A 25,623-nucleotide genomic window follows, 5' to 3' on the forward strand; every position below is an offset into this window, starting at 1 on the left:
TGGAAAAAAAAAAAGAGTCTTAAAATAAGGAAAACAATCTTGTTCATCTGCTGTTATATATTATTGTTGTAGCAATAATTGTTGTAGCTAAAACATTGTTGTAGCTTGTTACTGGTTAAATCTTGCTTGTCAATATTAGCTGGAATATCTTAAGACAAAGTTAGATATATTTTCTTAAAATGAGATTATGAGAGTTTACATTTTACATAAAAAACTAAGACTCATTTCCCCAGAAACAAGGCTTTTTTTTTTTTTACTTTCTTGAGGCATTTTTTTGGGAGGAAACCCACATGCACACAGGGAGAACATGAGAGCACTCCACACAGAGAGTAACCCAAGCTTTAGAATCGAATCCGGATCGTTCCTGGAGATACGATGTGGCAATGCACACCAGTTAAACGAAAATACATTTCTGAAGAAACTTGAACGCAGCCGGTGTCTACTCGTCTTCTGCTTTTACTGAAGATACAAAACCACACATAATGTTATGAGTGAAATTCCGCTCAGTGCTTAGATACCTACTAAGACGCAAAACCACTTGATTGTGATTGTTAGCTTTCACTTCTTATTAGCCGTCTTATTGCATTTAGCTCCTTCTAAAGTGGGCTTTCAATCCCAGCAGTTGCCCTCAGTTACAGTAGTGGGAACGGCATGCCCTACAAATCTCACTGCTCTAACACACTCAACCCATTTTACGAAAGACTTGATAATTGCTTGATGAGTTGTATCGAGTGTGTTAGAAGCAGGGGAAAAACAATAAACATGCTATGTGTGTGGTTCCCACCCCTGGGAGTGAGAATCCCATTTAATCAATCTCTCTACTGCAGACTCTTTTCATTTGTGGCTGTGTAATGATGGAATTTATTGCCTAGCTTCTTGCAGATTCCTTCATAACCTCCAAGAAATGCCTGAAGACGCAGCTCTTCCACAAGCACTGGACGTCCATGCAGAAACATCCCGCGGTGTCTCTGTGAGTGCATGTGTCGATGTAAATGTGTTCTCTTTCACTGTGCTTCTCTTTTATAGTGAGAAACATGACACAGTGTTTTGACTGAAAGAGTAAAAATGTTCCACATGAGGACCTTTCCACTGCAGGCTTGAGACATCACCTGAAAGCACAACATTCTGGTCCATTTGTAGACCATGTGTATTAGTGTTACAGTTTCTATTATTTGCTGTACTTATTGTCAGTTTGGTTTTGTGGAGTAATGATTTAATGAATGATTTTCAATTTTCAGAAGCCAAAAAGTTCTGTGCACCAATGTCCAATGCTAATTAATAATAATAGTAATTTAAAAAATAAATAAAATAAAAACCACCACGGCTTTAAGTGTTTGGTTTCAGATTTCAGTGCAGAATATATTTATTTATTTCATTTGGTCAAGAATTCCCATTTTGACGCATCATCTCTAATTATCCCAATTATTTTGTTACTCCTCAGTAGTAGCACTTACTCTAAGCATGGTGTGTGTGTGTGTGTGTGTGTGTGTGTGTGTGTGTGTGTGTGTGTCTGTGTGTGTGTGTGTGTGCGCGCTAAGCTGCATTTTTCACAGTCAGCCATTTAACAAATCTTTAACAGATGTTTTTTGTTTTGTTTTGTTTTCTTTCGTGACCAGTATTTGTAGCACTCCTCAGTAGTATTAGCACTTATCAGTCCCTCCAGGATTTTGTGAATATGCGGTTGCAGAAAATAACGCAAAAACGAGGCAACTCTGCAATATTCAGTGGAGATTGCAATTTATAAAAAAAAATTACCGCAGATTTGGGCCAAGATGCATCATGTGACTTCATCACAACATGCATTCAGGCAAAGCAGTCTTTGATTCATGTGCATCGAACATGAGTACAGCTAAAAGATCTCATTTACCAGCAGACATCACTGTGAAAGAGCGGACAAAACGATTCCGTTCAATTGCAATTTCGGCAATTCAAGTAGTTTTCCACAAAAAACTCAAACACAATTTGAAAAAAGTCGCAGCAAAATCAAGCATATTTGTCCGTAACAATCAGAAAAAAAAACTCCACAAAATCTCGACTTACTCTAAACTCTGTGTGTTTGTGTTAAACTGTATTTTTCACGTTCCGCTCTGCTACAAATATTTGCTTAGAATGTATTCTGCCTCATTTTTGAGACAATACCCTATAAATAAATAAGTAACTTTAGGGTAGTAACCCGAGTTCACATCAGGCCGCATCACACCACCCTGCCGTTTTCTTCTAATGGCGCGTCATGTTTTCTAACCGTTTTTTTTTTTACACTTAAAGTTTTGGAAACGTGATGGCACACTTAATGACACTGGAGACTTTATACTCCAATTATATTTTTCTTTGTTAAATAACAACGTGTTTTTTAAAAAAAATCAGTTTATACCACAGCACTGCTCTGACAGTAGTCCTGGCTGTAACATAAACGCTAGGTCTATCGTTTCTATAGTAACAGCACCTACATAAGAGCTTGAATGATGGACGCTTATAACCATGGTCTACTGTGTGTTATTTCTTACTTATTATTAGCCAGTGTGAATTAGCTGTTACTATGGAAACAATAAAGTATTGGAACGAGCACTTGAATATAAACCTGTTTTGAATTATGGCCAGAACTATTGTCAGAGCTGCTGCTGTAGAAAATTAATCGCCACCAACAAATCAGATTTGAGGATTCAATAGCGCTGTGGTATGACTGCAAATGTAAAATGTACCCAAGCGTAGAGTATATACAGTCCCCTCTGAAAGTATTAAAACTGCAAGGCCAGTTCTGTTGTTTTTCACTATACATTGAAGACATGTTGGTTTGAGATCAAAAAGATGGACATGAGGTGACAGATCAGAATTACATCTTTCTTTTCCTCATATTTACATCTAGATGTGTTAAACAACTTAGAACATGGCACCTTCTGCTGCAACCCTTTTTCAAGTGATCCAAAATATTGGAACACGTGACTGATGGGTGTTTCTTGTTGTCCAGGTGTGTGATGTTAAAGTGACTGTTTAAAGTATTAATACCTCTGAAAGCCTACTCATGGTTTGATCCCTTAGTTTCACATGTGAAGACTGCATTTTTTGTTAAAAAGGATAAATCAACCTGTAGACCAGCGAGATGGCTACGGGAGAAAAGCAAGCCATTTTGAAGCTGAGAAAAGAGGGACAATCTATTAGAGCCATTGCACAAGCATTGGGCATAGCCGATTAAACAATTTGGAATGTCCGGAAAAAGAAAGATACCACTAGACGAATGTCCGTTTGTGAAACCTCGTATTTCATTTCAGTGTTTTTCTAACAAATAACATGACTTACAAAGTCATGTGAACTGAACATCTTTATGAAACTGTATTGTGTTGCATCAGCTGGATTGTACAATTTCTGCTCACATTAGCCTTGGGTGATTTTATAATTTGATAATGTCCTTGGTCACATTCATAGATGTCACTTGAGTGTACCACTTTTTCCTGGCTTTAAATCTGAACACTGCAGCTAAACCTCTCAGCAGATAATATCAGCCGTTGCATATACAGGAACATTAAAGTATTTACAAGGAGGACCATTTGCATTTTCTTTCTCTGTCCTCTGATCGTGCTCTCTTTTTCTATTTCTCTGGAGATTCAATGCTCCAAATTTTCTTCTTTGATCCTGCCAGACTAGTTTTTAAATTTAATATTCTTTCAAGAATGTTCTCAAATTTCTTAAACGGCTACGATATGCCTGGTACGGGAAATCATATTATATATGAATACAATGCCTTTTCGAATCTTTCTCACGGCCGTGCCGATTCATTTGCTTCAAGTGTCCCTTGGGGTGAGTTTGACTTGGACCATACGCAGGCTACGTTTTACAAGATTGTGTATCAGTTTTGACTGAGAATTTCACGCTACGCAGCTTGAAACCGAATCACAAGGCCATCCATCTGTAGGATCTGTGTTGAATTAACCCTGAATTCAGCATGCTGTGTGTGTGTGTGGGGGTGTGTGTGTGTGTGTGTGTGTGTGGGGGGTGTGTGTGTGTGTGGGGGGGGGTGGGGATGGGGGGGCAAAAGAGAGACAGTGAGGTTAATCAGAAAAAGCCTGATCATAAATCATATGAGGTGCAATTTCAATGAAAAAAATACCCACAACACAAATTCAACATAACACCATTTGAACAGTATAAGTAATGGCTTGTGCACTTATTTATCATATACCACCAAGACAATGATTTTTCACAACACCTACAGTACGTCCTTAGAGGAGAAAAGCTGCTGCTGTGTGCTTTTAATAGACAACCTATTAGAGCATGACCTCCAGCCGGGTTCATTTGAAAAATCAGAATATGAAGAAGTTCCTAGGAAAACATAACTTTTCTTTCATGTCTCATAAGCTGACCTATTTTCAGTATGAATATCTGTGTCTAGACTTGTGGCACGGTATATTATACCACCTTGCTATGGTTTGCTTTTCCTTTTTTCATTTATTTCAGTAAGAATTTGTTATCCAGCAACTACATGGAAAACAACACAAATATGGTTGATACATATGTCTAAAAACATAAGATGTAGTTGTAGTCGTAAAATAATGATCACCTGGGTGATGTGATGCGTACTGTTACCATGTTACCAAGTCCATCCATTCATCGTTTTTCCATACCGCTTACCCTACATGGAGCGGGGAACATCTTGGATGGGGTGGCAATGCATAGCAGGGTCCAATCACATACTATGAACAATTTGGAAATGCCAATCAGTCTACAATGCATGTCTTTGGACTGGGGGAGGAAACAGGAGTAAACCCCCGAATTCGCATGGGGAAAACATGCACATTCTGTGAGCGGAGGTAGAATTTGAACCCCCAACTCTGGATGTGCGAGGCAAGGGTGCTAACCACTAAGCCACAACATAAAAGACCTGCTTTTTAATCCATTTATAGTTACTGTTAATGCTATGAAATGTCTGTGAAAAGGAAAAAAGTAAGGTCCTGTTAACACTTATGTTAAAACAATGATAAACACTCATTGTCTTAGCTCCAGCTTTACCTATGAGTGTTACAAAGCATTGACACTGGAGGCTCCTTCCATAAAATATCACCATATGAACACATTTATAGTATGTAGATACCCTGTGAATGCACTGTTACTATAGAAACGATACCATATTCGAATGAGTGCATTAGTGCATTAGTATAAACCTGTGATTGGCCTTGGATTCAGGAACTACCTTTTGGGCCTTACTGTTCTAGAAAAGCAATCACCCCCTTCTGACTAATCACATTCGAGAATTCAATAGTGCTGTGGTATTATATAAGATTTTAACATGTATGGAATGGAATATAGCACCATCCTGTATTTCCATGTAGGTAAGAAGACTAAAATTTGGTTTAGAAGATGAGGAACAGCTCAACTTGTATGAGTTATGATGGATAAGACAGGGTTTAGGGGTGGGGTTGTGTGGTCATACATTTTTTTTATCACTACATTTATGATCAAAATTCGATCTCAAAGGAATTGTATTCGTATGAGCTCTCCAGTGGTGAGTTGTAATATACACCTGTAGTGTTTGTGTGTAGGCTCTATAGTAAATTAATGTCTGAAGGGAATTAATTCCACTGAGCATTGTGTTGTATAATTGATCATGCTCATGGACATTTGAATCTCCTGAGCTTCCAGGCTCATGCTCCACTCATCCACATTCTTAGAAATCACTGGCCTGATCATTTCTGCATTGTTATCATTGTAGATAATGAGTTTGGAAATGTGAATCAGCACAAGAAGCTAGAGCTGCCCAGGTATTTTGCAGATAATTAGTTTCTAGATTTTATCCTGGATATGTGCGCGTGTGTGCGCGCTCGCGTGCGTTTCAGTATGTGTGTGTGTATGTGAGTGAGTGTGTGAAAGAAAGACCCAGTGAAAGAAAGCTTTATTCTGGTCGTTCCAGCAACAAACCATCTCGTTCTCGTGTGTGTGTGTGTGTAAGAGAGAGTGTGAGAGTGTCTGTGTAGGTGTGCATGACTGACACGAACTCTTGCTGATGCACTGCCTGCACGGTGGTATGTTTTAAAGCAAAATACGCACGCATTCGGAAATGCGCTTAAGGGAGCGAGCGGACTGACGCGCTGATCTGGAGAGGAGCCAAAGCACACGCCGCATCGATCCGCTTTCTGTGACGCCCGCTGTTCAGAACCGGCTCGTGAGGCTGCACAACAGCTCCCTAAACACAGAGAGAACGCAAACAAGGTGTGTGTTTATTTTTTGTTGTTGTTGTTATTCTCGTGCACAATGTCGGCGTGCGTTTTAACCGATTTTGCGCAATTGCGCCGCGGCTCCACAGCGCCGTATTTCTGACTGCTCCGGTTCTCCGCCACACCTACCGTTCTGTCTCTCCTCCGATCTGTCCGTACAGCACGTGCAGCAGCAGCGAAGGTCTCGCGCTCACATACTGTGCAAAAGAGAGAGAGAGAGAAGAGAGGAGAAGAGAACTGCTTGTGTGGTGTGGTGTGTGCAAGACAAGAAAGAGAAGGATGTCGCCGCATCGGCTTGTGTGATCTGAAGACGACGCAGGTGTCAAAAGGGAGAAACCGGACTAATCGCATTGAATCCAGTCAGTTTTTCTCTCTCGCGCGCTAGAGCCTCGGGGTTTATCCCCGCGCCGCATCCTGTAGCAGAAGATCTAGTCGGCGACGTAGAAGTTAGCAGGTGAGCAAAGGGGAGATGATTTGTGCACACTGTGCAAAATAATAATAATAATAATAATAATAATAATAATAATAATAAAGTGATTATTTGTTTACGAATATGCGCAATATGGATGGGTAAAGATGTGCGCATTTTGAGTGTCCGATTGTTTGCATGACTAATGTTTAAGATCTTCAGTTCACTCTGTCCTGCAGTGGTGTGGTGCACTGTTTCTCACTTGAATTCTCAATAGGCCTATAGCTATATTTTTCCGGTTTTGTGGTCCTGTTGGATGTAATATTCAAGCCTCAGTTCCTGGGGGTGTTTAACACAGATAGGTGAAACATGCGCCCCTGTTAAATGATCTGAGCATTACACCAAGGGGTCTCTTAGCAGATAAGTGGAAGATTCATCACATCTCTTTCAATCTAACAGATCACTTTTTGACCTGGAACTAGGAATCAGACATTGCTCCAAAAAGCACTGTAGTGCCTAAATGCCTAATTAGTCTTTCAGTACACTGCCTGTTAAGTATAACGTGTAATCAGATCCTCACATGTACCCTTCACGTTTCACATTTTCACAGAACCCTGTTCTGCAGCAGAGAGTACTCCGTTTATGTTGACGGCACATTTGCTGCTTCAAGCATACCTATGGTGTTTTGTCAACTCGTGCAGGCCTGTAACGTTGCCTTTTTACGCTGACGCCCTGTCTTCAGTTCTCTTTTCATCAGCACTCAGTCTCTTTGTTCTCTCTCTCTCTCTGGCACTCTGTCACTCCTTCTCTGGCTTGTAGGATTCATGGGTATAAAGCTGTAAGTCAGCAAAGTTAAAAAAGAGTGCACAGTCTGAAGGGTGAATGAGAGAAATACGTATGGATAGAAATCCTTTTCCTCAATAGAAAGCCACTGATCTAGTGTAAAGTACGGGAGAAAAAAAAAACACATCCTGACTTATTGATGCTGTCCATCAGGCTCATTAGTCTGGAGCTGAAGCTAAGCATAACACTGTCACCTTACAGCCTATAGCAGCTTTCTGCCATTTAAACTCTTCACATTCTGCCTTGCAACAGTATGTATTCATGACTGCGTTCCCAATTAGCCTGGCAGTTTACAGTTCATTGCATACAGATACAGACTTTGTGATATCAACTGATATCTGCTCATTTTGATACTGTTGTGAATGGTGATTACACCATAAAAAAAAGAATTATCTTTACACTCTCTTTCCCAAAGAGAGGTGAAGGCCTGCTTGCTGTTATTCTCTGATTGAAAGGAGTTTGGAGTGCTATCAGGTAGAGCAGGTGAAAACCATGTTTAATAATAGATCGGAGTGAAAAGCTGAACGCTTAAAGGTTAGTTTGGAAAAAAAAAATCACTTCATTGGGAAATAGCATGCTTCGTCATTAAGCCTCTGAATGGAACTGTTATTAACTTTAGAGAGGAGTTCAATGGATGAGCTGTGTGTCTTATTTTGAAGATTGCGACTAACCGATTTTAAATGCAGACCACATCCATGCAGCGTAGCGCCTGGTGTGTAATCGGTTTATTGCTAAGTGAATATGTTGTCTTACTTTAATTCCTTAAATTCCCAGTGTATTTTTTTTATTATTTGGTGACTACTAAAAATGATTCAGTAAAAAAAATAAAAATAAAATAAAAACCTGTGAAGCATAACCAGTGCTCAGTGATCAGATATTTTGTTACTGTAGTGGGAATCACAGCCCAACGTCATTAAAAGTAACTTATAAAGTACTTATAGTAGTAAAAGTACTTATAGTTATTATCTTGTTTGACTGGTAGAATGAATTGGACAGGTTTTGTCCAAATCTTTCAACAACTCAAAAACAAGCAGCTTATAAATAACGTCTAATGAATGTTCTGGAGTAGAAAGCCCTATGACACTAATAAATAGCAAAAAATATCAAATATATTGGTATACATGTGAATAATGAGTCTAATATTTGAATAGTTCGATTATGTAGATAAAATAAATCTGGCCTGAATTGATTTCCCAGTTTAACGCATCTCTGGCTTGAAATAATTCCTAGAAGCCCTACTCAACCAGCTCCTGGAAGTTTATAGAGTTACTACACTCCTGAGCTTTTCATTTTAAACTATAAAAATAATCTATGTAACTAAGTGATTTCATAGGATTGCAAAAGAAAAGTACTAAAATGGCCGAGGAACATCATTCTCCCATGTCAAGAGCTATGACCCAGCTGCTGCTGCTATTAAATTAATGCAAGTAATCATTTGAGAGCTACAACAACAAAAAGCTACTTACATTTCTAGACGAAGTTGGCTGAGAGTCCGTCCACCTTTTTAAAAAAAAAAAAATTTATTTGTTTTTAGAGGTGAGAGGCTTCAGAAAACATGACGTCTTTTCCAGTAAGGGAACCTAGTGAGCATCGATGCGCCCTGGTTTTTGCGGTGAATTCTGGGATATTTTAAGGGCGCGAACGTTCCAGTGCACTGGAAGTATTTTGCACTTGAGACAGCACTTAAAATGGCCGACTACCTGATCAGTGCACTATTGATCTAGGGAGCTGCTTGAGACATACCCTAAATGTTTTCGGGTCCTACAATTTCGACATAATGTTCACAGTCATTTTTTTTTCTGAAAGTTCTGAGACAAACTAAGTTTTAACCAGAAAATATTAATTTAGTGCAATGTCAATAAATATGAGCCGAACACCAGTCTGTATAATCAGAATTAGCCATCCAAGAATCATTTTCTTAAAGAATTCATTTTCTTAGAGTTAAATTTTTAATAAAGTCACGTTTTTAAAATCATGTCAGAGACCCTTTTCATTCAGTTTCCATGATTGATCTGAATGTTGTAGTGCACTTCAAACACAACTAAACCCATGTGTATGTGTATTAGAAGATGTAGAGGAATGAGGAAAGTTAACGTGGTGTGTTTTCAAGATGATATATCTGTGTGTCTGAGATTGAGGGAGAGTAAAACTGGGTGTGTGCGTGTGTCTTAACCTGAGAGATCGAAAGAGCATGAGTAGTGTGTGTTTTGAGGGTGAGGAAGTCCTGTGTGTATATGTGTGAGGTTGAGAATACACTGTTTGGCATGTGTGTGTGAGAGATGGAGTGTAGTGTGTGTGTGTGTGTTAGTGAGAGAAGGAGAAAGAGAAGGGCTGGCTCAGAGGCGCTGCTCATGAATGGCCTCCCTGTTATCGCCGCTCTGCACACGGGCATCAGCACAACAGGCCGCTCATGCAGGTGCTGCCTCTACCGCACAAAAATAGCAGGTGTCTCACTGGGATAATACACACACATACACACACGCACACTTCTCCTTCAGCAGTCACTCTCCACCCTTTACCTCCTCCCCAGGCTCTGGCGACCATGTGTGACGTCTCGGCTGTTGTCTGCCGTTTGTAGTGTGCGGCGGCGCTTCTTGTTGTTTTCATGGGCTGCCGAATGAGGGATTGCCCCCTGCTTTTGTCCACAGGGTGAGAACCGTGTGAGGATTTCATGTTCAGTAATATGAAGGATATGAGTGTTACTGAGTTGCAGCTGACAGTGTGTAAGTGTGTTTTAATACCACACTGTGTGTTATGAGTGTGTGTCGCATGGACCAAGATAGTGGTTGGACAATTTTTTTTTTTTTTTTGCCATAACAAGTTACATCCCTGGTTATGGTTGGATCTCTTTATAACTGAATTTGACAGTGGTTAAGGTTGTTTTATTCAACACCTATGTCACTGGTTATTGATGTTACTGTTAATAATTGGTCATGAAACTGGGTATAGTTGCGGTAGTCACTCGTAGGATCACTCGCCGTGGTTGTTTATCTTTATAAATTATGTCACTGGTTATAGTTGGTAGTCTTTATAACAGGTTATGTCACTGGTTATAGCTGATGTAGTCACTGATAGTTGTTTATCTTTCTAACCTATGCCACTGGTTATAGCTTTTACTCTATTACTTGTAGTATCACTGCTTATAGTTGTTGTAGTTACTGATAGTGTTATAGTTGGTAGTATTTATAACTGCTTATGTCACTGGTTATGGTTGTTGTAGTTACTGCTTATGGCGGTTTGTCTTTATCACTAGTTATGTCATTCTTATGAAAGACATTAGCTTGCATCGTGCACATATTTAGAGGTTAATGATACGACAAACAGAATGTTACAAAGATGAATACTGAATAGTGACAGAAGCAGGAACACTGTTAGAAAGGAAAACCTGTATCTCCTTTATGGGCACCAAAGGACTATTCATTCTTATAAAATTCTTAAAAACTTATAACATTCTTAAAAACTTATAAAATCTGTATGTCATACTTACTACATCTGAAGACAAGATGATTATAAGAAAGGTGATTATACCTTTAGAAAATGTTACGAATGATACACAGAAAAGAGAAAAAAAAATTGAATTGCTCATTGCATACTTGTCTATTTTTTCATCCTGATCGTGGTAATTATTTCTTTGTTTTCATTAACAGTGCATTAATGACATTTTGAGAAAGTTGTCACAGTGGGCATTCATTCATCTTCAGTAATCACTTTATCCTGGTCGGTGGATCTGAAGTCTAACCTGGGAATTCTGAATGGTCCATCACAGGGCACCATGCACAAACATATTCACACACTCATTCACACCTAGAGGCAATTTAGCGTAGCCAGTCCATCTACTGGTATGTTATGGGAGGTGGCAGGAAACCCGAGAGCTCTGCGGACACCCATATGGGCACGGTGAAGAACACAAACAGAAACTCCATGCAGATAGTAACTCAATCTCAGTATAGAACCAGGGACTGTGAGGATTGCAAATTTGCAATCATAACGGAGTTATCAATGCAAATTTTAGAAGTTTAGTTTGAGTGTATTAAAATCTTTCATTTGGCTGACATAAGCACTTTGTAAATAAGTGAACTGTATTGGAGTGGTGCTTCATAGTAATTCATAAATGCTAACGGACCACCAGTATGCCAGTTGAACAACATGTATGTACCTGTATGCTCCTTTTAGAATTAGATATAGTAATTAGACCTCCCAGAAGGTAAAATCAATCTTGGGTCCTTCATAGAAGATTTATTTTGACATAAACTTTACATACAGCATTAGTATTGCTTCGTAAGATATTTATTATCCAATCAATGTTGTTAGTTATTTATAGTTTCTGATGGTGATCTTTTTCAATCAATGTTTTTGGTGTCAGTAGCTTGTATCAGTTTCAGTATTAGTATCAGTAACTGGATCAGTGGACTGTCGTCTAAGGTAATTCGATGCTTTTAGAGAACATGAGGGTGTGCTCATGATGTTTTACCAGCGTGCCTGATTGTCCGGTCCATCTCTACACATATGTATAACATGATATTACTCTAAATGCTGTGCAGGCTGTATGGTTTGCTGTAGTCAACCGCATTACATTAATGTATACCACTTGGTTTCCTGTGTAGTGCACTGTTCAGTTTGATAGCAGCTTCACATTCAGCACTCACGCTGGAAGAAATACACTCGTACATTGCATAGCTTGATTCTCCTTGTTGGTAATAAAAATCCAAATTTAGGCACTGAAATCTAAATGTAGCTACATGTTTGCTTTGTACTTCCTTAATTACACAACATGCAGATTTTCTGTAATACAATTACAAACTCATTATTTCTCAGTAATGAGATTAAGACAGTAAAAAAAAAATCTAATGAAGTTTCATTCTTAGATACTTTAGTACATACTTTACTACTTAAGGACTAATTAATATAAAACAAGGACATATATAAACATCTTTAAAATATGAGTAGTGCTTTAAAAAAATCCAAGCTTTCAGATGTGAACCACTTTTTTTGCTTCTTATATAAAATTAACATTTCTGAGATAAGAGGTGTTTTTTTTAAAAAAAATGACAGTGCCAGAAATAATTAAGATTTTCAGTCATGTTTTATCAAGCAATCTTTATAGCATGTGCTTTACACAACCCAGAGTTATCAGTGCCACACAGCTTTCACCTACTCTAAGAAAATCTACTGTTCTGCAGTCTCACCTGTAAATAAAACCTCTTGACAATCCACTGTTTACTATTCAGTCTCACAGCTCAAGGCTAAAGAAGATTGTAAGTGTAGATTAGACAAATGATAGAATGGCAAGATCCTTGTGTTGTATTTCTAAATTCATATGTTTGCCAAGGTAGTACTTTTCAAAGAAGACCCCTAGGCTGTGTATTGGTCATGTCTCACATCCTTCAGAACCACATCCATTTATACGTGGCAGCTGGAAGCAGCCAGCTTCTCCCTGCTCTTTGTCGGAAGCCAGGACTTCCTGAGAAATTTTTGTAAAAGGTCATATTCCAACTGAAGTCCTGTGAATTTTAGATAACAGCTCTGCCTGGATATGAACTGGAATGGAGCAAATTATCTGTTCAGTTCTATGGAAGGTGGAATATGATTGAAAGGTTTGATTATTTCTTCTAATGAATCATAATCATATCAAGATCCAGTTTTTTTTTCTAATGATCATAATGAATATCAATGGGAGATTCCATCCAAATGTTTCAGTGGAACTACATTTAAAAAAAAAAATAGGCTAAATCTAGGGTTCTTTAGATTGTTCCTCTGGGGAATCCCTTTTAAGTTCTGTGTGGCTTTTCTCTTTTAGAAAAGGTTCCAAGTAGAGAGCTAGAACTGTTCCAAAGAAAGCATGAGAAATCCTTTTAGAGTGTGTATCATATTCAGACATCTGTGCAAAACTCATGCTCAGAGGTATTGAGGCTAACCATCGGCTGGAAAGGACATCAGTGGCCTTACATTTTGGGCTGAAAGTAGTCCAACGGTATAACTTCCTGGTCCAACAGCTATAACTTCTTGGTTGAAAACCCATCCTAAAAGCTAAACTGATTTAACACATGGTATACCGTTGTATCACGCAATAATATGTAAGAACTCACAAACCAGCTTCAGGGAAACAAACTGACATTTAAGATGGTAACTAGCAAATCAGACGCTTCACCACAGGGACACAGTTGGCCACCCTGGCACAACCAGTCTGCATGTGTGGGTGTATGTGTGGATATAATGAAGCTAATTCTATCTCAGCAGACGTTGCCCTGTAGAAGTTTGCTTCTTGCCCGCAGCGATGCTGCACACTACAGATCAGGTCATTCCTCAATGTGACAACATCATAAATTTGCCCCCCTCCTGGGGTAGATTGTGTCACTCTTAATACCCTGTCAACTTGTGTCCTCAGGCTCTCTCTTCACTTGTTGTCCTTATCCGAACATTTCTTTATATCATCAAAAAACTTTCAGACTGCAGTGCAGCAAAATATTTCACTGGACCGAACTGACCATTTGAAAAAAATATTATCGCAGAACAGATTGGTGTATAAAAAAAAATGGCCTGAAGTTCAGTGACTCCACTTTTCACTTCTGTAGCAGATCCTCTGTTGCAGCTTTTCCAATCACCTACATTTCTGTAAATTATTCAGGTTAAAGCAGCTCATCAGACTAGAGATTAGCTAGTAACAATGCTACACAGATCAGCAAAGGACATTTAAACACTTTTATAGATTTTAACAACATTTTATTTAACCTCTCTGGTCTGACAAGTGATGACATGACTTGTTAGAGACGTTACTGTTTATTCTAGAGATGCAACAATGCCACTTTTTTCCAATACTGATATTCACACCCATCCTGTATTTTTTTTACTTTAAAAACTTCTAAGATTGAGTGCATGGTGGATTCATGGTTAGCACATTTGCCTCGCACCTCTGGGGTTGGGGGTATAATTCCCTCCTCCGCCTTGTGTGTGTGGAGTTTATATGTTCTCCTCGTGCTTCGGGGGTTGGTGTCATGTCCAAATTGTAAGTAGCGTGTCGGTTTGTGTGTGTGTGTGTGACTGTGCGCAGTGATGGGTTAGGACCCATCACAGGGTGTTCCTCGCCTTGTGCCATAAGTCTCCTGGGAGAGGCTCCAGGCTCCCTGCGACCCTGTGTAGGATAAGTGGTACAGAAAATGGATGGAACTACTAATATTTTTTAAACTGACACACTTACAGTGTGATTCATCCTGATTTCTTCTGTTTTTGTGTATATATCATACTAAATTGTTTCAGAAGTCTAAAAAAAAAAACTAAGATAACAAAAGCAACCTGAGTAAACACAAAATATAGTTTTTAAATGATAATGTTTTTATTGAAGCAAAAAAGTTATCCAATACCAACTGGGCCTGTCTTAAAATGTATTTTCCTTTGTAGTTACTAATTACGCAAATCTGCATTCATAATGTGTTCAGCTGGACTAGATACAATCAGGCCTGATTACTACAAACCCTGTTCAATCAAATCAACACTTAAAGAGAACTTTTTCAAACAGCATGAAGTTGGTTAAAAGGTCTTACTCGGTAACACACTATACCAAAATGGAAAGAAATTCCAGAAATGATGAGGAAGAAGGATGAAATACATCAGTCTTGGGAGGGGTTGCAAAGCTATTTCAAAGGCTCTGGGACTCCAAAGAACCACAGTGAGAGCCATTATCTCCAAATGGAACAAACTCAGCACTTTAGTGAACCTTCCCAGAAGTGACCGACCTTCCAAAATTCCTCCAAGAGCACAGCAACTACTCATCCCGGAAGTCACAAAAAGAGCCAAGGACAATATCAAAGGTCCTACAGGACTCTCTTGCATCAATAAATGGCACTGTTCAGGAATCCACTATCAGAAAGACACTGGGCAAAAATGGTATCCATTGAAGAGTGGAGAGGTAAAAACCACTGCTATCCCAGAAGAACATTAAGGCTCATCTGAATTTTGCCAAAACACACCTGGATGATCCTGAAACCTTTTGGGAGAATGTTCTGTGGACTGATGAGTCGAAAGTGGAACTGTTTGGAAGGACCCTGTTACATCTGGCGTAAACCAAACACCAATCTCCACAAAAAGATCGTCATACCTACGGTTAAGCATGGTGGTGGAAGTGTGATGGTGTGGGGATGCTTTGCTGCTTCAGAGCCTGGGCAACATGCAATAATTGAGGGAAACACGAATTCTGCTCTCGACCAGAAAATCCTAAAGGAGAATGTCCGGTCTTCAGTCCGTAAGTTGAAACTCCACAGACCGACTATTTTCTGCTGATATCGCTCCTGGATATTGGATCGGAGGCACCTCTAGTTTATTTGTTCCTAGGACAAAAAAGTACAGCAGTCAGATATCCTGCATCATTCATTCATCCATCCTTATTAACTGCTTTATCCTGGTAGGTGTCATGGTGGTTTAAATGACTAATTTCTTTATATTTTGCGGACCATGTAATTTGTTTTTCCAGTTAGCAGATGCTTTTATCCAAAGCGACATGCAAATGAGGAAATACAAGCAAAGCGATAGTAGTGCTACCATACAAGATTTTTTTAATTGAGTGCTAGAGGAGCAAAGTGCACAGAGTAGAGTGTAAGAGCCAGTGTAAGTGCAGCTTTTTTAATTAATTAAAAACAAATTGCGGGGGGGGGGGGGGGGGGGGGTAGAGTTATGGGTCAGTTAAGTGTTCGAAGAAGAGATGGGTCTTTAACTGTTTTTTGAAGATAGTGACAGATTCTGCTGTCCAGATTGAGGTTGGAAGTTCATTCCACCAGTCAGTTTGTAGGTTCTGGAAAGGGACCTCATACCTCGCTGAGTAGGTGCCAGGCATCAGTCGTTGTGGGAACCGTGCAGTTGTAGAAATAAGGTCTGTAAAGTTCAAGAGGTCATTGAAAGTCACCCCAATATTAGAAAATATCTCGGGCAGATAGAATCATATACGATAGCCGCAGGAGCGAGGGGGATGGGTTAAATTTTCTTTGGGAGTGGGCTTGTTTGTCATACATAAACCTCTGTTTTCGTCCATGGTGCAAGTCAAAAGAAGCAATGTGAAATGCCAGTGCGAAAAACAAAAAAGAAACATTTTGTATCTAATGATAATCATCATATTTATAACAATAAACTAAACTTGAAACTAAAATGCAGTTGTTTTTTTTTTTTTAAATATAGCTTTCCATGTTATTTAAGCTGGTTACAGTGCACTGGGAAATATAACCATCATCTGATTAATTTGATCAGATCCAGATACACAGGTAATCATTACTTAATTGATTAAATTAACTACATCTTGATTCATTATGTTAACCTCTGTTTGTTGCGGATTCAATTACTGGTCGATACATGACCACTAAAATGCTCTCCTCTACATGTGTTTGTTTTTATTTATTACAAATGCTTATGCAATGTAATTAGTTTTTCTGTGAAGCTGGGTTTTTTTTCCATCTGCTTGTTAAGTGTTAAAAGCGTACTAAAAATATGGTGGCTGTAGAGAGGGCACTGTGACCCTATTACATTACGCTGGAAACAGAACATCACTGCTTGCTTCGCGTTCACCTTCCTCTTATCGATTTGCAAACACACGGCGTGTGGCTGCCGGCAACTGGGCAGAATGATGATGTGCTGTGGAATGGAACCAAGTGATATCATCAGCGGGAGACGAGATATCCCCCTTCTCGACACCGCTAACATCGCTATATTTATGAAAAAAAGGAGAGATGACAGTTGGTTTTACATTAATAGATAAAAAAATATACAGACAGTCTTAAAGAAAACATAAACCACAACTGAAAAATGAGATTCCTAAAGACATTAAAGCTGTTGCACATCAGCCATCGTGGTGTTTCCCTAAAACCTCTGTAACAATCTGTAATCATTTTGTAGATACTAAGTGCTTTGTTGAGAGGACATTTCTTTGCTTAACTGCGTGGGAAAGAAAGCTGTCACACCATTTTACATCTATGCACATGGTTCTTTCAGGAGAACGCGGCATGCACAATATGCACAGGAGATGAGGAAATGGTGTTGGCACAAGGATCACCTATTAATAAGCTGGCTATGGCTATTTTCATTTCTATTTTTGCCTCATTTTCTTTCAATTTATTTGTTATCAACTCCACGCCGCTTGTTAGGTCTCCTCAGTTGCACAACCCAGAGGTTAATTCAACAGCTAATTTGAATTTAGTTTAACTTAGTCTTTTGACCAAAGTACATAATAGTGAGGCATGTTTAGTTTAGTTTAGTCATTTAATTATTGTTAATTTTATTGTAGATGAAACTCCAGATCATTTTACAATGCAAAGTCTTTCTCCTTTTTTGATGTTTGTTGCCTAAATAATAGTTCTGCTGTGCCTGAAATTACCAAGCTACGAGAAAGAAATATTACTCTAATGAGCAGACTTAATACACTGCGTACACTTCATAAAAGTAAATCAATTTCACTGACTGAATGCAGGTGTCACAAATTTCTCCTCTTTTGTTAATAGTTTTCCAGATGCTTTTCTCCTCCCCTCTTACTCCATTGGTTATGTATGCTATATGGCCAAAAGTACATGGACACCTGAAGATCACACACATCTGTGGTTCTTCCCCAAACTGTTGCCAGAAAGTTTGAAGCACCCAAATGTACAGAATGTGTTTGAATGCTGTAGAATTATGATTTCCCCTCACTGGAATTTGGGTATAGCCCAAACCTCTTCCAGCATGACAATGCCCCTGTGCACAAAGCAAGGTCCATGAAGACATGGTTTGTCAAGATTGGAGTGGAAGAACTTTAGTGGCCTGCACAGAGCCCTGACCTCAACCCCACTGAACATCGTTTGGATCACTAATGCTCTTGTGACTGAATGGGTAAATCCCCACAGCCATGCTCCAAAATCTAGTGGAAAACCTTTCTGGAAGAGTATAGGTTATTACACCATCAAAGGGGGGACTAAATCTGGAATAGGATGTTCACCAAGCACATAGGGTTGTGATTGTTCAATCGTCCACATATGTTTGGCCATATAATGTATGTCGCCAGTGTTTTGGTTTTAAAGTTATTCCGTTAATATTACTGTTTATATATTTCATGTCTCTGTTCCTGGTCTTGTTTCTTGTTTTTCACCCTCCCAGTTACCAGCTACTTGCATGTGATTTCCAGCATTTTAGGTCTTATAATACTTGTGTATATATAGTACATATAATTCTAGTTATAATTAACTTTGTATCCAAGTTTCTTGTACTTCATTGTTTTAAGTCACGGCCGGTTATGGATCGCTAGTATTAGCTTATCATCAGTCTAATGAAACATTGTTATTCAACACGTAAAGAATAGGACAGCCCCTTTCTCCAACTTTGAAGTGTTAGCATACATATGCAGATCGTTCAATTCAATTCAATTCAGTTTTATTTGTATAGCGCTTTTAACAATGGACCTAGTCCCAAAGCAGCTTTACAGAAATATATAAATCAGGATATAGATTTTAAATGTATGAATTTATCTCTAATGAGCAAGCCAGAGGCAACAGTGGCAAAGAAAAACTCCCTGAGATGATATGAGGAAGAAACTTTGAGAGGACTCAGACTCGAAACGGGTAGTGCAATTATAAATAAGTAACTGTCTTCTACAAATGTGCTAATACTGCATGGTCAAATAGTGCATTTGTGTAACCAGGAAAATTCATTACTGTTTGTACATGCAGTCTGTTTTTTTGAACTTGTCCACTGTTCACTGATGGATACGTGAGTGCAAAACTGTGTGTGAATTGTAGTCCTAGCCATCATAGAATAACTGTTCATATGAAGTGAGGTCCAAAGCGATCTTATGGTCTTTAAGTGATACCATCCTCAGCAATCTCAATGACCTTTTGGCTGCACCCTGTGGGGCCATCTTCAGCAGCAGCATGTGGCTTCCAATTGATGAGAACTCCAACCAATAGTAGGGCATCAGGATGCATCAGGCAAGTCCGGAGAGCAGAAGGGGTCACGATCACTAATATCTCAGGAGTATCATGTGTAGCTCAATAGAAAGAGAGAGAGAGAAAAAAAGAGAGGGAGCGATGATTAGGTATGCTTATTGTCCCGTAATGGTTAAGGACAATGTATTTTGTGTGAGTGCAAGCAGGGACTTAACAGCATAAGTAAAAGGGAGAGCCAGAAGGTAACACAGACATGAGGGTTCCCTGGGGCATAAGGCGGCCTGCCACTCCACCATCAACAAACCTGGGTGAATGCACAAAAGTGGGGTTGGGGGGGATTGCGACAGCATCCACAGATCTGGAGCACTCTAGATCTGCTCCTTTACCTAAGGAAAAAAAAAACTTTTTTCACTAAAATCTTGACTTAACAAATATGTATTCAGCCAGGACTTAAACACTGAGTCCCGAACACTAATTGGAAGGCTGTTCCATAACTGTGGGACTTTGTAAGAGAAAGCTCTTCTCCCTGATGTAGCCTTCAGTATTTGAGGTACCAACAAATACCCTACACATTTTGATCAAAGTTGGTGTGGTGGATCATAAAAGACCAAAGTTAGCTTGGGTGTTGTGAAGCGGGACTATTCAGTGCTTTATAGGTCAATAGTAGTATTTTATATTCAAGGCGCAATTTTATGTGGATAAGATCGGGGTGATGTGGTCGTATCTTCTGGTTCTAGTAAGGACTCTTGCAGCTGCATACTGGACTAACTGGAGTTTGTTTATGCTCCTATTGGAACATCCGGACAGTAAGGTATTACAATAAATCCAACCTAGAGGTGACATAAACAAATTTTTCTGCATCATGTAGTGACATTATATTTTGTATCTTAGTAATAATTCTGAGGTGAAAGAAGGCTAGTAATATTATCTACATGAGCATCAAATGAAAGACTGGAATCAATAATCACACCAAGGTCTTTTACTGCTGCACATGATGAAACAGAAAGACCATCCAGAGTTACTATGTGATCAGAAAGCTTACTTTCTGTCTTGTCAGAATTACGTAAGAAGAACTTAATAAGCACCCAGTGTCTAATTCTATTGTCCTTTACACATTCCTCTTTATTAACCTGGTGCCTGTCATCTGGCTTTGCTGAAACATTCGACTGTGTATCATCAACATAACAGTGGAAGCTAATTCCATGGTTATGAATAATTTGACCCAGAGGTAGCATATATAGAAAAAGGCAGTGGGCCTAAAACAGAACCTTGCGGAACACCAAACTTTACCTCAGTATGCATGGAGAAGTCACCATTTACGTCTACAAACTGATAGATCAGAGCTGGCAGGCATCCGTTCGCTTGATCTTTTATTGCGTGTGTCTGAGCACATTTTAATTAATTCCTTCTTATCCAGTATGCCAAGATGAGGGGGAATGGTTTCACTTTAGTCTAATAAACTTTTTTTTTAATTTGTTGAAGAAAATGGCATTCATTTTTGTGATATATTTTGAGTAGAAGCCTGTTGGCAAACATTTCTCATCAACAAGGCAGTGCATCTTTTTTAGCTGCTTCACATACGAAATCTTGGGCCAAGGCTGGACGAGACAGCTAACACCTTCACTCTGTATAAATGGACTTTCAGACAGCTGCCATACCTGTAGTGACAATGCTAATTACTCCCCGCTGAAAAAGCAACAACAATTGTAACCATCACAGCAATTCTAATGGTTTCCACTACAAATACCATTACAAACCATCAGCTCTTATCCATTAAAACCATTACCAAATGTTTTCCATTACATTATAGGATATAATGGACATAGGTCTTTAATGGTATCCACTAGACATAACAGGCCACCAATGGAAGGCAACAAATTACCAGTAGAGACCCACAGGGACTATTGCAGTTTCCATCAAAACCAATTCCCATTATAACCATTAAAACCACTACAAATTCTGTGAGGGTTTCTGTTGTTTTTACCATCAGGGTTGTATGTTTGCTTGGACGTCCATTCATGGAGCCCATGATCTCTCTCCAAGAGGAGGAACACTTAGACCATTTGTTAAACTCAGGCTGGCTGTTGAGATTTAAGGGAAATGCAGTAATTCCTGTTGTGTGATGCACCAACCTATGAGTCAAGAGGTTATGGCTACAATTCTAGCTGATGTCCATTGCCACACTGCTGTTTAAGCAAGATCCACCAAGGAAGCAGAGGAGGGTTAATGTTAGTTGACCTCGGTAGAAGTGGTGATGAATAAAAAGAATATGAATGTAGGGAAATGGTGTAGGTCATTGATTCTGGAGGAGGATAAGTCTTTCACTGTGAGCAGGGTCTGTTCAAAACCTATACAGAGACCAGACTAACTAATTATAGAAAAGGCAGAATACAGAGATGAACAGGTACCGTTGAATTATGAAGCATGGATAAGCTTACATAAAATATTCATACTATATACAGTATTTATTCTCTTTTGCTATGTTAAAAAACACCTTTAATTATTTGTTTCCCCCAATATCAAATGATTCAAAAGAAACAGAGTTCATAACATGAGTAGTATAAATTTATCAAGATAAAATCTAACGTTCCACCTGTTTTTATCTTTAGTTTTTTGACCATTCAATTAAAAAAAAAAAAAAAACATATTGAAACAGATTGCTGTTTTTATAGTAGGTGGGCTTTATTTGTACCAGTTATGTACTTAAATGAAGATACATGACATTTTCATCTCCCACTGAACATCATTTTGAACCACCTTCATAACAGCTCTGCGAAATTCATCTGCATATCTTTGATTCATGCAAAAATACATACTAATTCTTTGCTATTTGAAGAACCTTTTGGCATTGTTAACATTTAATTTTTGAAAAAAAAAAAAAGTGAGGTCCACAGAAAAGTCTACAGTTCATTTGCATGAAGATGATATGACCACTAACCCTTTTACAATTTTTGTAAAGAAGAAATTAATTATTCAATTTTTTTGTAGCTTATGCGGATTTCATAGTTATGTTTTACACATATTGTAATACGTTGAAATCTTCTATTATTATGGTAAGAAGAGGATTTCATTTCCTATTTCTGTAGATGATAGTGAGGGCAACTTAGAGCATAGACGCGAGTGAAAAAATAATGCAGGACGTTTTATCACAGGAACAGAAACCGGACACAGGTATATGCTTTGAAGAATGTTTAGATGTTATTAGACATGTTACTGAGCAGTCATATCTCTAAAATATACTAACATTCCATGAAATTAAATTTGTGCCAAAAGTATTGAACGTAACTTTTTAAGAAACAAACAATAATATACAATGAGGAAGAAGGAAAACAGTCTGAAACTGAAAACAGTGAACTCTGTGGCAAAAATTTTACATGGTCTTCAAATAAACAGCGTTCTTTATTAACAATTTTCTAAGCTTCCTTTTCGCTAATCATGGTTTATGATGTTATGATGGTATGCTATGTTTTCGTTTATGCTTTCAAACCTTTTGTTTACATTTTGCAAGTTTCTGGCACAAACCTCTCATGGAGGCGGGGCTTAACAGAGATTTACTCTTATTGGCTAATGAGACTTCAGGGGCGCAAATTTTGGATTTTCTCTGTATAGTTATAGTATTTGTACTTTGTAGTGGAAATCACTTACTCACTTAGTCAGTATATTAGTTAATTAATATTTGAGGTTTGGGTAGTCTCATACGACAGTTTTTTCAAGGTGAGCTCGCAGTAGAGGCACAGAGTGTCATCATTGTCATCATCCTCCTCCTCATCCTCCTCAGCTGGACACTCAATCTGTCGATCCAAATCTCACTAGCCAATGAGAGTAAATCATTGTTAAGCCCCACCCACATGAGAAGTTTTTGAAAGTGAAATTGTATATGTTTATTAGTTTCTTGAAAAGTAACATTTAATACTTTTGTCACAAGTTTTAATTCCATAACATTCCTACCTCTAATTAAAATACGTCTGTCATGTTTCAGTCAGAGGGATGGATTGATTTTGAAAGTCAGAATAAACCAGCTTGAAAGTTGGAAAATTCTGTTTAACAAAAGAAACATGCACAAACCCTGGCTGCAAGAAGATTAGCAGAGTTCAAAGCTCCAGATGGGATGTGTACCTCTGCTTCAGCAGTCTCAAAAATAAATATTTAATAGGCCTGTTTCCATTGTTGTACAGTGCTGCCATATGGCAACATGCCCCCCCCCCCCCCCCACAATACTTCATAAAATAACAGGATAAACATTTTAAACTGATAAAATGCAATATATTTTTTAATGAGACTATCATAATATGTGCAGTAGAGGGTTAAGTTATAACAATAAATCCCAATAACAAAATGAGTGTATGTAATAACTTTATAGTTGAGTGGATAAAAACATGCTAAATAAATGATAATTAAATGATCTGTAAAATTCATTAGATTTCTTGGAGGCTTTCAAGCTGCTGATATTTAAAAAAAAAAAAAAGAAGTAATTTAATGTAAGAGTTTTGATAAATTCAAATTCACACCATCATTTTTCACGAGTATAAGTTGAAAAAGTTTGTCTTTACTTACTGGAAAAAGTATTTACACTTCTTAAGGAAACACTGCAAAACTCCTACTGTTTAACAAGATTAACACCTACAGTTTTGAATAACATTAAAAAAAAGTTGTCCTGTTTTTTTTTTTATAAATGATGCAAAATGATGTAAAAAGTTATACAGGGGCCTAGGATATTTCAGTAAAGCATTTATATTTGCACTCATGCATAAATATAGTCAGTTTAATTAAAAGAGTTGTAATAAATTTGATTGTTGCCTAAAAATAATATTAATATCAAAGCTGGAGATTTGCAGTTTAGTAGCAAAAAAGGTTTTGTGTGTGTGTATTTAAATAAATAAATAAATAAATAAATAAATCAGACTTGACATTATGTTACTATTTAGGCCTACGTTAAAATTCTAATATAGAAAACGTGAAATAAATTGTATTATAATTATTCGGCTTGATTTTTGGTTATTTTTTTTGGGAAACTTTTTTTATTAGCTACATAAAACACATTTGTTTGCCTTTATTATTTAGATTTTCTATGTTACAAAAAAAATGAATGTATTTGGTATTGCACAAATAAAACCATTTTTAGTCATTTTGCTTGTAATAATGTTTATTGAGTAAATCAAATGAATTTTTTTTAATGGAAAAAAACATGAATAGGTTTGTATTCTTAGGTAATAAATATGAACTACTTTAGTTCTGGTAACTGATAAAGGGACTGTGACTCGGGTGTATGGGCATTGTTTTCTGTTAGAAAGGTCTTCGAGATGTTCTGACAGAGATGGCATAAGTGCCCAGGACCCTACTGTGCCATTGTTGCTTCTTTAGAAATCATTAATAATCCTCCACAGAGCTGCTTTTTGTCCATGGAGAGCTGGAGCACAAGGTCCTGGCTGGACAGAGCTGTCCGCAGGCTGTCTCTCTCTCTCTCAGGGGCATCAGACACACACACACACACCACAGGGGAGAGGTTTCAAAAAAGAGGGCCGTCTCTGCCACTTTTGATTCCGATGTCAGTCCCTGGGCCATAACTTGATTAATGAGAATGGAAGCTGAATGGGCTTTTGATGTGCACCTCCTCCTTCAGCTGCCGCTTTATCAGGTTCCCCCGAAGTGTTTATACTTTGAAGTGTTGCTCTCTCAAGGCAGGAGGAAAGAAGGAAGTGAGACATGCATTAGGATTAAGAATTTCTGACATGTGTGATCCTGCTCCAATTATCAAGTACAGAAGAGGGATGTGTAAAAAGTCATTTGAATATCGGAAAATCTTTTGGGAGCTTCGTTTTTTTCCCCCTTCTTCTTTCACTCTATTACTTATGTACTCACACACACACACACAGACTTTCCTTTCACAATGATCTATCTCCAAAATGTTTCACTTTTTTCTTTTTGCCACCTTGAAATCTCTCTCTCTCTCTCACACACACACACACCTTTCACACATTTGTTTTAGCATCTCTCACAGGTTTTAAAACCTTTTTTTTTTTCCTCCTCACAATTTAATACCCTAGTCAGGGTAACCAGACACTCCTATGTCATTTTTTTTGTCTCCATCATTCACTCAGCATTTATGAACATTTCTTTTAAAAACTAGTATAAGCAGTTGAATATAAAATACTGTATCGGTTGCACTTTCCTCATCAATCTTAAGTCTTCGCTCTTGCTCTCTGGTGATTGATGGGAAAACTGTCAGTGCTACGGATAAACCACAAGTTTTAGGCTCCATTTTGTAGACGTTGCTGCAGTG

At 38.2% G+C, this 25,623-nt stretch overlaps 1 protein-coding gene across 1 annotated transcript in view; it reads left to right on the top strand.

Annotated features, from left to right (window-relative positions):
- The first annotated feature begins 5,864 nt into the window (after positions 1-5,864).
- sema6ba (sema domain, transmembrane domain (TM), and cytoplasmic domain, (semaphorin) 6Ba) overlaps positions 5,865-25,623 on the top strand; it is a 165,286-nt gene continuing 145,527 nt past the window's right edge. Inside the window, exon 1 of the mRNA XM_047162430.2 lies at positions 5,865-6,657. The gene's annotated coding sequence lies outside the window, so the exon portion shown is untranslated. The remainder of the gene's footprint in view (positions 6,658-25,623) is intronic.

The sequence above is a fragment of the Ictalurus punctatus genome, chromosome 20, assembly GCF_001660625.3.
Source record: "Ictalurus punctatus breed USDA103 chromosome 20, Coco_2.0, whole genome shotgun sequence".
NCBI classification, from domain to species: domain Eukaryota; kingdom Metazoa; phylum Chordata; class Actinopteri; order Siluriformes; family Ictaluridae; genus Ictalurus; species Ictalurus punctatus.